Genomic DNA, 12194 nt, shown 5'->3' on the forward strand with positions numbered 1-12194 from the left:
TTCCCTCCCCTACCAGAGTCTCCATTTACCATCCATGGGCATTGAGATCTCAACATAGCAGATCTTCCCCTTGCCCCCAAACCCCGCAATGCAGCCCACTGCCTTCCACTTGTAAGCTATGTAGAAATACGAATTTTAAAAATAGGGCGAAACATTTCCCATGATAACCAATCTTTGTGATGAGATAAAGTTGCTTTCTAGCTACTGAATCTATCTGATCTTAGCAAGTTGCTACACCTCCCTAAACCTAAACTTAATAATGTCCTTTGTCTTACAGAAGTGCTCTGGGGACTATGTAAGATGCTTCTTGTAAAGAAGCCCAGCACACTGCCTGCACAAAGTAAATATTCAATAAACATTACTACTATTCGGCACCAAGTCTTTAATGAGCTAGGTTCAGGGTCAAATGCCATTAACAGATTCTGAAGTAAAACACATCTCTCTCAACATCAAAAATACTACAGACTACTTAAGGAGATAATATTAACATTCATGAAACAACAAGTGATCTAAAACCATATGTGAGCAACAGGGCTGGTAGACTTGGTGTGTTCAAGTTTAGTCTCGCTGGCCATATGAGTTTGACCGAGTAACTGTATATAATAGAGTTACAAAGATCTGACCTGGCCGGGTGCGATGGCTCATGCCTGTACTCCCAGCACTTTGGGAGGTCCAGGCTGGCGGATCACGAGGTCAGGAGATGGAGACCATCCTGGCTAACACAGTGAAACCCCGTCTCTACTAAAAATACAAAAAATTAGCCAGGTGTGGTGGCACGCACCTGTAGTCCCAGCTACTTGGGAGGCTGAGGCAGGAGAATCATTTGAACCTGGGAGGTGGAGGTTGCAGTGAGCTGAGATCACACTACTGCACTCCAGCCTGGGTGACAGGGCAAGACTCCATCAAAACAAAACAAAACAAAACAAAAAACCAAAACCAAACCAAAACAAAACAAAACAAAACAAACCAAAAAACCTGACCTGCCCACCTCACAGGTCAAAGAAATAACATACAAGAAAATCCTCTGGGGGCTAGAGAACTTAATGTGCATGTTTGTAAGTATTACTGTGACTACAATTAATTAAAATAGGGTACTCTGTTATAGGGGCCAGGCTGAAAAGGATACACAAGTTGAATAAGGAAGAAATCAGTGAGGAATCAGGTAGTTAGGGATGCCTTCGTGGATCTGGTAAGCTTTGAGTTGGACCCTGAAGATTTGATAGAATCTGAGTAAATGAACAGCACTGGCAGAAATCCTAGCAGGAGTCACTACATGAGCAAGTTCACAGTGAAGCGCTTGGTTGAGTGTAAAGTGGAATGGTGGGAAAGTACGTGTGGGTTAACTGTGGGTGTCAGCCTATGTGGACCGTCAAAGTCAAGGAGCAGAGCTTAGCTAGGATATGTCGGAACCAAGGCAGTGCTGGACAAGCAAGTGGCTACTCCTAGAAACAAGACCGGGACAGCTACAGGACCAACCTCACATTTATAAACAACTAACATATCTCCTTGTCTTCTTTTATCCTTTCTTTCTATTTCTTCCCTTTTTAAATTATATTTCTTACAACTATATCAGGTTATGGTACAGCTGGACAGGGATATAAATCAGTGAACCTTTAAAACACTTTTAATCCAAGCACCAAATAAGGGAGCATTTCCTGTGACTGCTGGATGCCACAGTTTAAGTGAGATGCCAAACATTCCTCATTTGGGAAAATGCACAATAGTCCACAGAGAGAACAAAATCAAAATGTGAAAAGTTGAATAAAAAACACTCCTTTGGAAATAAAATATTACTCAGCATAAGTTAGCTGACCTCATCTTTGGGACTAGAAAAATAACAGTAAATAGTAGTAACAGCTAACATTTATTAAGCCCATACCAGGTGTCAGATGTAGGAACTATTTCATTTAATCTTCTCTCAAACCTTTGAGGGGGGATACTACTATTATCCTCCTTTCCCTAATGGGGAATCTGAGACCTTTGGTCCCAGAGCAGGTAAACATCAGTCAGGGTTTTAATGGCTATTCTACGTGAGCCAAAGCCAAAGGACAGTGAACATGCTGATGGCTGAACACAACAAATAGGAAACTTTTTCATCAAACAGTTTTGAAAATTAGTCATCCAGGATACAAAATTCCTCATGGTAAAAAACCAAATCTATAATTACTGAACAAGTGCCTTTCATATATACAAACTCATTTATCAAATGGAGAAAAGATTATCTTAAAATTTCTTCATGCTATGGAGAAAGGATCCCACTTACCACAATATATATATCCAGAAACAGTCCTATGCACTGAATTTCTGTAAATCAAGTACTATATTTACTAAATAACTTCTCTAGGGTAAATCTGCAGTAAATATTTAATAAAATGAAGAATCGTTTTGCAACCTGAATAGTCATTCAATAATTTATCTGTTTTGTAAATTTGGATATACAGCAGACTCTTGACATTCCTGAGGCATACATCCGAAACCTTCTCGAATTCCCAGATCCACAAATACAAGAATGTGTATAGAGGCTCCCAGCTTTCCCTTGAATCACATTTCCATGGAGAGTCATACGCATTTTCCTGTGCATGGCCTCATACTATACACTACAAGTTAACCCTACTTTCAGATTTCACTAAATGTTGCTCTCACCTGATGGCCGTTTTTCCGCAGACACAACACAATATTTTAATTAACAAGCACTGTTACAAATGCGTGAGTGAGCAGAACAATAAGGATAAATGACTCTTTTCCATAACATGTATCTTGTAAACTAGACTTCTCGAATTCATACCTCAACCCAACTCTGTGCCACAAACCCACAGGAGAACCCACAAAGAATCACAGATCTGTGAGTTGAATCCATGAACACCTAAGGTCTGAACACATTTATTAAGTTTGCCTGGGCAGGGACGTGGGGCATATCTATAGAATCCACTTGCTAACCCACAAGTTACAGAAGTTGACTGAACCTTTTGGTGATGAGTCCAGAAAGTTCAATTGTAGAAACATTGCCCCCATGAATTACAATGATTTGCCTACAGATTCAAAATACCGATACTTTGTATGATGAGAGTTGAAGATCACACTTGGGTGATTTCACAGCCTTCAGTAATGCAGCCCACTCACAGCTGGTACACTGGGCACAAAAACCAGCAGATGGACCTTTCTGAAGGACTGTCCTGGAACTCACAGTCCCTGGCTGGGTTTAGATACACCCGGAAAACACCACTAACCATGAAAGACAGACAGAACAGGGCAAAGAGTGAGGGAGGGACTGGGTGAGTGAGAAAGGAAGAGACGCTGAAACCAAGAGAAACAATGAAAGCAACAGAAACACAGGAAAAATGAGAGAGAGGGAGGGACGGAATGCGGAAAAGAAAAGAGAATAACGAAAGAATGAACAAGGAATTTGGCTGCTGTGCAGGAACAAAAAAAGAAAGACGTTATCATTTCAAAATACATATTATAGCTTACACATTTCAGAACATATTTGAAAACATGCCTGCCAAATTTTCAAATTATTTATTTTTACCCCTTTTGCTCCAAAGAGGTTTTGCAAGATTTGCTGCCAGATTAATTTTCCTGAAGCTCAGCTCTGATCATATTACTCTCCTGCTTACAACCCCCAATAACTCCTCACTGCCTATAAAAGGCAGTCCAGTTTCCTTAGCCTCCTATTTGAGGCCCTCTATAATCTGGCCCGAAACTTCCAGGCCAACCTTATCTTACACTGCTCCCCTTTATAAGTTCTTTGCTCCAGTGGAAGCACTCGCCGATGCTTCCCAACACCTGTATTTTCTGCCCAAGCACCTTTGCTACTGTGGTTCCCTCTGCCTGGAACACCCTTCCCCTACATCTGCACATGCCCAGACCCACTCGCTGTCAGAGGATAAGCATACAGCAGGCACTCAGTCACCAATAGTGGAACGTCCAACACTGATACAAGTGCTTTACACATGGCATCTCGCTGGAACTTCACAACGAGAGGAAGTTATTTCTTAATTTTCTAGATATGCAACCGTGTCCAAGAGAGTCCAGGGCTGTTGCCCTGGGGTTGTATCCTTTGCTCATTGCTCTTTCTGCTACCCCAAGGCCACTGTTTGCACAGAAAAACAAAAAGTGGCCGCATGAATCAATGCCAACATGTTGTAGCAATCTTTTTTTTTTTTTTTTAAGAGGAAAAAGTGCACCTTTCCATTTTGTATGAACTCGAATTCGCTTGTCCAGTCCTGAGTCACAGTTTCATTTGGGAGCCCCTGCGCTGCCCTTGCCAGTTTCCACAAGGCAGGACACTCCACTAGCTGATTCAGACAGGCAGAGGCTGCAGAGGCCTAAGAAGCCAGGGCAGTACGGATGCCCCAGGCGCCCTCCACACTCCCCTCCTGGAGATGCCACGAGAACATACACAGAAGGAGGCTGATAACCACCAAAGATGTCAAGGGATCCAGTTCTACTCCTTTGCATCCTAAGAATGTGCCAAAGGATTTTTAAAGGTGCCATTTATCACCAAGGGTGGGAGAGCAGGTTGCTAACACTATTTATACAACCTCCAAAGCCGGCTTAAACAAACATGGCAACTGGGTGTAGGACCAGGCATCACCACTGATTGATGGGGGTCTACTAAGCACGAAAAGCCGCCAATATCTACATGCTCACTGGACACGGGCCAAAGCTATTACATGATGAGCTGTTACGTAACCTTAAGTACAAATGGAATTTGAGCTGTACACATCTGATATGCTTCCCCTTTCTAATTTTTGGCACCAAGAGGCTACATGAATTGACTGGAATGTAAGAGTCCTCCCCTCCGTTTTCTCCCTTTCCTGATGACAGGCAGGCCACGTGATCACAGCAGAACATCTCATAATAGTTACTGATGTACTCAAAGTTTCCTCAAACCAAACGTTCCACTGTCCTGTTGAAATCTGACCTATTTTTAATAGGCTGCTCCGTTTAAAATCAACATAATTTGCTGGAGCATGACTTTAAATGAAAGCTGTTTCCTGGGATGAATCCAAACTTCAAATCAATCCCCTGGACAAATCTCAACTCAGCCCCATAAATTATGGCTCACTCGATAAAATTTTAAAGCAAAAATAAATTAATCCAATAACCATATGAAATCTATGGCTGCCCTGCCAGTTTCTTGCCCCTACTCATTTGTTGACTTATGGGCTCACTAAACTCGTGACAAGGTTTGTCTGCCTCGCGTTTCTTACCCCTGCGATACCTGGCTCTCTCCACCCCTCTAACCTGCCATATTTCAGGCTGGCACAATCGAATGAACTCCTTGCCCCATCAGAGACTACTCACCTTGCCTCCACAAAGAAATAGCATCTGCAGTAAGGTTTCAAAGAAAAAGATCAGCGGAGCACAATGTAGAACTTTGTTTCCCCCAACTTTTCTTATTAATTACTAAATAGCGATCTTGAGTTGCAACTTCTGTTGAACAGCTCCAGAGCTACGAGTTATTAATCATCTACATTTTAAAAATCTCTATTGGGGCAGTTCGACACAGGTGGATTGCTTGAGCCTAGGAGTTCAAGACCAGCTGGGCAACATGGCGAAACCTCGTCTCTATAAAAAGTACAAAAATGTATAGTGTATGACTGTATTCCCAGCTACTTGGGAGGCTGAGGTGGGAGGATCACTGACCCCAGGGAGATCAAGGCTACAATGAGCCATGATCGTACCACTGCACTCCAGCCTGGGTGACAGAGTGAGACCCTGTCTCAGCAAAAAAAAAACAAAAACAAACACTCTGTTGGCTTCTAATAGTCTTCAGTTTGAAATTAGAATGTGGGACTACTCCCTGTTTTATTTCTGAATCATTAAACATAACTAAGCAGACATTTGTCAACAAAGTTATACAGTGCTTTCCTCACAAGAGCAGGGGTGGGGGGGGCAGTAGTGGTGGTGTGTTTATATTTGGCAATCCAAAAGAAAGAATAAAAACTGTAGATTAAAAACTAAGCACTACCCAGTGGAGGGTGCTGCTATACAGAAGGAATCATACAAAGTGGGTAGTGATGATAGCTTCTGCTTTGGCCAGGGGGAGCTACAGAATACTGTATGTGCCATCTTAGTCCTGGCACAGAAAGGGCTGGGAGGTATCTACCTTCAGTGGACCATCCAAAGATCACTGGACACCACCGGGACCAAAGTGATTCCAATAGAGCAGTGACAGTCACAGAATAGGAAAGAGAAAAGCAAAAATCCAGAAATGTCTCCCACTTTAAACAGAAATGGCTGTGAATGAGAGCATTCTATTCCAGGATAATACACATCACAACTAGTAATCTTAAAGAAAAATATATCCCTATATATACTCAATTACTAAGTATTTGGGTTACTAAGTAAAAGGACCTCAAACAGTTAACTGATGGTGAAGCCTCCTAGGTTTGCAGCTAAGAGGTGTGATAATTATGTCTCTTGACTTCAGGATATGGTAAGTGCTTGCCACTGTTTAGGCTGAAGGCAGGTGGGTTTGGAAACAGAATAATTCAGGTACAGGCTGGACACGGTGGCTCACACCTGTAATCCCAGCCCTTCGGGAGGCCGAGGTGGGCGGATCACCTGAGGTCGAGAGTTTGAGACCAACCTGGCCAACATGGTGAAACCCTGTCTCTACTAAAAATACAAAAATTAGCTGGGCGTGGTGGTGGGTACCTGTAATCCCAGCTACTCAGGAGGCTGAGACAGGAGAATCACTTGAACCCAGGAGGCAGAGGCTGCAGTGAGCCCAAATCGCACCACTGCACTCCAGCCTGGGTGACAAGAGTGAAATTCCGTTTCAAAAAAAAAAAAAAAGAAGAAGAATTCAAATACAAATAATTGCCAGTACCTCAATTTTATTATTCTGCAGTGGATACGGCCTCAGATGCAAACAGGAAATGCAATCAAAAGAATTAAACCTATTTAATACAGAGCCATTGGATGATCCAGTTTTTAAAACTATCCTTGATTCAGTTCCTCCACCTCTGGATACACTGCCCCCAATGAGAGAATCCTTACTTTAAAGGATTATTCTGGGAAACCAGGCCAGCCCCCGACAATTTCAGCCATCCTAAGGTCATCTCTTGAAAAATTATGATCAGCTACATATTGTTTTTTACTTACATTTTATATGTGAATACATTTAGACAATGTACGATAACCTGTTCATATTTATTTGCATCATTCTCTACCATTAAAAAATGCATACAGGCATTTGTAGTCAAATCTAATGCAATATTGTGAACATTTATGAAGCTCATCTTCTTTAATAAAGAATACAGACTCATCTCAAATTTTCAAGCAACTAGCAGGATTAATTGGCACCTATGTAACCATGATTGGAAAGATTGAAAAACCATAGAGATGGCAAAGAGGCAGCACAGATGTAGCCATTTCCCCCTTCCCATGCTCAAGCAAGGCATCATTAATCAATCCCAATAACATTCCTTGTTTCCAAGCCCAGCACATCAGAGCTCACACAGGTGAGGAGACCTGTGTGTTATGACTCATTTACCACACTCTGGAGGGAACAGCCAGGATGATAAACAAACAGCAAGCCCCAAAGCATAGAAATCAGTTTAAGGAAATAAAATTATTCAGCAGGCTGGCAAAAAGAAGATGCAGGGTGACGAGATGATTGTATTAAAATATCTGAAGAGGTACATTGGATATTGTGCTCAACATGGCTCCAGAGGGTAGCTAGGCAATAAATACTCATTCTTATGATGGTGGCATCATAAGAACCAAGGCAGATTTTACCCAGATAAAAGGAAAGAGGGGTGCACCTTCCCACCTCAGACTACAGCTATACAAGTGAGTTTTCTTTTAACCTTTTGTAAACAAGTCCCACTGATTCATGGAATGTTCTCACAGAAATTTCTAAGAAATGGAGACTGGCAGGTATGGTAGCTGTTTAACAGCTTTAGGGGAAGGACAGCGTATTAGTCCATTCTCATGCTGCTAATAAAGACATACCCTAGACTGGGTAATTTACAAAGGAAAGAAATTTAATTGACTGGGGAGACCTCAGGAAACTTACAATCATGGTGGATGGGGAAGCAAACACAACCTTCCTCACGTGGTGGCAGCACAGTGAAATGCCAAGCAAAAGGGGGAAAAGCCCCTTATAAAACCAATAGATCTTGTGAGAACTAACTCATTATCACGAGAACAGCAGCAAGGTGTAACTGCCCCCATGATTCAATTATCCCTACCTGATCCCTCCCATGACAGGTGGGGACTATGGGAACTACAACTCAAGATGAGATTTAGGTGGGAACACAGAGCCAAGACAAATCAGACTGTATCAGTGGGGGGAGAATGTCTGATAAATATGTAAAGCATGGGCTGAATTTATAATTTAAATATAAGCATGGGCTGAATTTAGAATTTAAATATAAGTTGCATATTCACTGATCACACTGTAGCTGTAAATCTAACTCTGAAAACCTCTTGATACGGGTCAGATACTAATATCCCAAGGTCCATGCAAGGTACAACAAAATGTCCCAACCACTCCTTCAGGACATGTCCCTACCAATTTACAACATGGTGACCTCTGCTCGGAGAGTGAGAGAATTCTGCTACAAGAGATTAAGACAGAGACCCAGGATTTCCTGGAGAAGTCTTAGTAGTCTTGATGTAAAAACACATTTGTTTGTTTTTAAAGGAAATGAATCAGTCATGGCTTGGATGGATGGAGGGAGAAATTCTTCTGCAGGCCCTCAGGCAAATCGCTGCTCTCAGCTTGGTGGGCTGTGCTTATGTAACTTCTCAGTTACTCTGATTCTTCTCTGTTGTTCTGTGACCCAGGGCAGACCATCCTACCCCTGTGAGTCTCTGTTCCTGCATCTGTTGAATAGGAACACTAGAATACTGACACCCCGACCAACCACACGATGAGGACTGAGCAAGGCAGTCTTTGTAGAAAGCTGAGTTCTTGGAAGAGAGAAACAATAGGATCTGGTCTCATTATTTAATATTTTGCAATGGGTTTAAGTGCTGTGCTTGGTTTCAAGTCCTTAAAACCATTCCTATTTAGTTTAATCTGCTCATTAGATGGTGAAATACACCCCGAGGCTTTTCTTTACTAACTACCCAGAATGAAATGGGTTCGAGTGCCAGGAAAGAAACTGCTTTTATAAGAATCATTTACACCTGCTAGAATACCCTAGAACAGAAGCAATTTTCTCCCTCAAACAATCTTTCCTTTCTCATATCCTACATTTTCCAGTGGAAAGACTTACAGAGGTAGGTGATAACCATTTGCCCCATCCTGCATCCTCCTTCCTCCTTAGCTAGAGAGAGAAACATGGTGTGGGTGTGAGAAGTAGGCCTGTCCCAGAGACATTTCACACATACACTCCTACTTGGCAGCAGTGGTGGGAGGAGAGCTAGACCAGCGACCAAGATTACAGGAATCAGCGGGGAGGGAATAGAATCATTCCTCACTCCCATCCTAAGGTCACGCCCCCTTATGATGCAGTGGCCCATGCCCCTGTGTAAATACACACTGGTCAACCTGAATTATACCAGCATCACATTTGGGATCAGAGGGGATCTACACAGGTCTTGTCTGTACAATCTTCAGAAATGCAAACGCAACAAGAAGGAGGAAAGAATGATATTTGTGTGTTACATTCAATTTCAACAATCCCCCAAAGGTGTCAGGAAGCCCTACCAGCTGAATAATGAAATGACAGTTGACAAGCCAGGCGGCTACCCTGACATGAGTTTCAGTCACAGACACCAATCATTTTTGTCCATCCTATATTTCCCTTCTTTCTAGATTTTCTATTTGAAAATTACTTCTCCCCTCTGTGTGTAGTCTTGCTGAGACTGTCACTCAGGGTGTCCCAGCTCCCCTTGGCCAAGGTGTGGGATGTGGCCTAAGCTAAGCCAATCCAACCCTTGTTACCAAGACTTTGACTCTTCAATGGAGAAACCTGCTGGAATTTTCCATTGCAGCAGCAGCACACTAATGAGACTGTCAGTTCTGTCCACCTGGAGGCCCAAGGCTTCCCAGTTTCCATCCTTTACCAAGCCTACTTCTCCACACTTCCTGTTGGGTCTCTGAGCTATTGGATATCCTCCTGATAAAATCCTTTTGTGTTTGACTTAGCCAAAATTGGTGTCTGTTGCTTGCAAAATAAGAAAGCTAACTAACACAGATGTCTGGCTTGCTTCCTCGGATTCCAACCTATTAGAGGATTCCTGTGCCCAGCAAAGCCCTATCATTCTAAATGAGTCTCTGATACTGTATATTTTTAAATTTTATTTTGATTGACATTTGTATATATTTATGGGGTTTCAATACATGTATACATTGTGGAATAAGAAAATCTGGTGAATTAACATATCCATCACCTCATACTTACTTCTTTGTGGTGAGAACATTTAGAATCTACTCTTTTAGCAACTTTGAAATATACATTATTATTAATTATAGTCACCTTGCTGTGCAATAGATCACCAAAACTTATTCCTCCTATCTCACTGAAACGTTGTGCCCTTTGACCAATATTTTACTTTTCACCACCCACTCCCACCCTCTTTAGCCTCTGGTAACTGTCATTCTACTCTCTACTTCTGAGTTCAAATTTTTACATTCCATATCTAATACTCATCTTTCTGTGCCTGGCTTATTTCACATAGCATAACGCCCTCCAGGTTCACCCATGTTGTCACAAATTACAGAATTTCTTTCTTCTCTCAGGCTGAATAGTATTCTCTCATGTACACAGACCACATGTTTAAATCCTTTCATCTGTCGATGGGCACTTAGGTTGTTTCCATATCTTGGCATGTGAATAATGCTGCAGTGAACCTGAAAGTGGAGACATCTCATCAACACACTGCTTTACATTCCTGTGGCTATATACCCAGAAGTGGGACTGCAGAATGATGGTAACTACATTTTTAGTTTTTTTGAGAAACTTCCATACTGTTTTCCAAAATGGCTGTTCTAACTTACATTCCCACCATCTGTAAACAAAAGTTCCCTTTTCTCCATATCCTTGCCAACACTTACAATTTTTCTTTCTTTCCTTTTTTTTTTCCTTTTTGAGACAGAGTCTCACTCTATCACCTAGGCTGGAGCGCAATGGCACGATCTTGGCTCACTGCAACCTCCGCCTCCCGGGTTCAAGTGATTCTCCTGCCTCAGCCTCCTGAGTAGCTGGCATTACAGGTGCACGTTACCACACCTGGCTAATTTTCTTGTGTTTTTAGTAGAGACAGGGCTTCACTACGTGGCCACGACGAATTCCGACCTTAAGTGATCCGCCTGCCTCGGCCTCCCAACACTTAACCCTTTCATCTTTTCTCTAATGGCCATTCTAACAGGCATGAGATGATAGCTTATTGTGGTTTTAATTTGCATTTCCCTGCTGATTAGTGGTATTGAGCTTTTTAACATATATCTGTTGGTCTGTTTTATGTCTTCTTTTGAGAAGTATCTTTTCAGGTCCTTTGCCACCCCCATCCCCCCCCTTTTTTGAGACGGAGTCTCAGAGTCTCACTTTGTCACCCAGGCTGGAGTGCAATGGCATGGTCTCAGCTCACTGCAATCTCCACCTCCTGGGTTCAAACGATTCTCTTGCCTCAGCCTCCCGAGTAGCTGGGACTACAGGTGTGTGCCACCACAGCTGGCTAATGTTTGTATTTTTAGTAGTGGTGGGGTTTCACTATGTTGGCCAGGCTGGTCTCCAATTTCTGACCTCATGATCTGCCTGCCTCAGCCTCCCAAAGTGCTGGGATTACAGATGTGAGCCACTGTGCCCAGTCCCTTTGCCCATTTTTAAGAGTTGTTTTCTTGCTAGTGAGTGGTTTGAGTTTCTTGCATATTTTGGATTTGAGCCCCTGATCTGATGTATGGTTTGTAAATATTTTCTCCCAATCCCGTGGGTTGTCTGTTCACTCTATTCGTTGTTTCTTTTGCTATGCAGAAGCGTTTTAGTTTGATATAATCTCATTTGTCTATTTTGCATTTGTCTATGCTTTTGAGGTCATATGCAAGAAATCATTCCCTAGACTAATGTCTTGTAGTGTTTCTCCTATGTTTTCTCCTAGTAGTTGTATAGTTGATACTATGCATTTTTGAGTCTAATAAAAGAGAGAAACTAGAAAGACTTAGAATAGTTCTACAATGTGACATTTATACTGGCTCTAAAAGTCTCCTTCAGGAATTGGAAAGACAGAGTGAG

General features: G+C 42.2%; 1 protein-coding gene across 2 annotated transcripts in view; it reads right to left on the reverse strand.

The window, feature by feature from the left end:
- The window catches only part of THSD4 (thrombospondin type 1 domain containing 4), a 680084-nt gene that overhangs the window by 515439 nt on the left and 152451 nt on the right, over positions 1-12194 (reverse strand). The gene's annotated exons all lie outside the window — the stretch shown is intronic.

This window comes from Papio anubis, chromosome 7, assembly GCF_008728515.1.
Source record: "Papio anubis isolate 15944 chromosome 7, Panubis1.0, whole genome shotgun sequence".
NCBI lineage: Eukaryota > Metazoa > Chordata > Mammalia > Primates > Cercopithecidae > Papio > Papio anubis.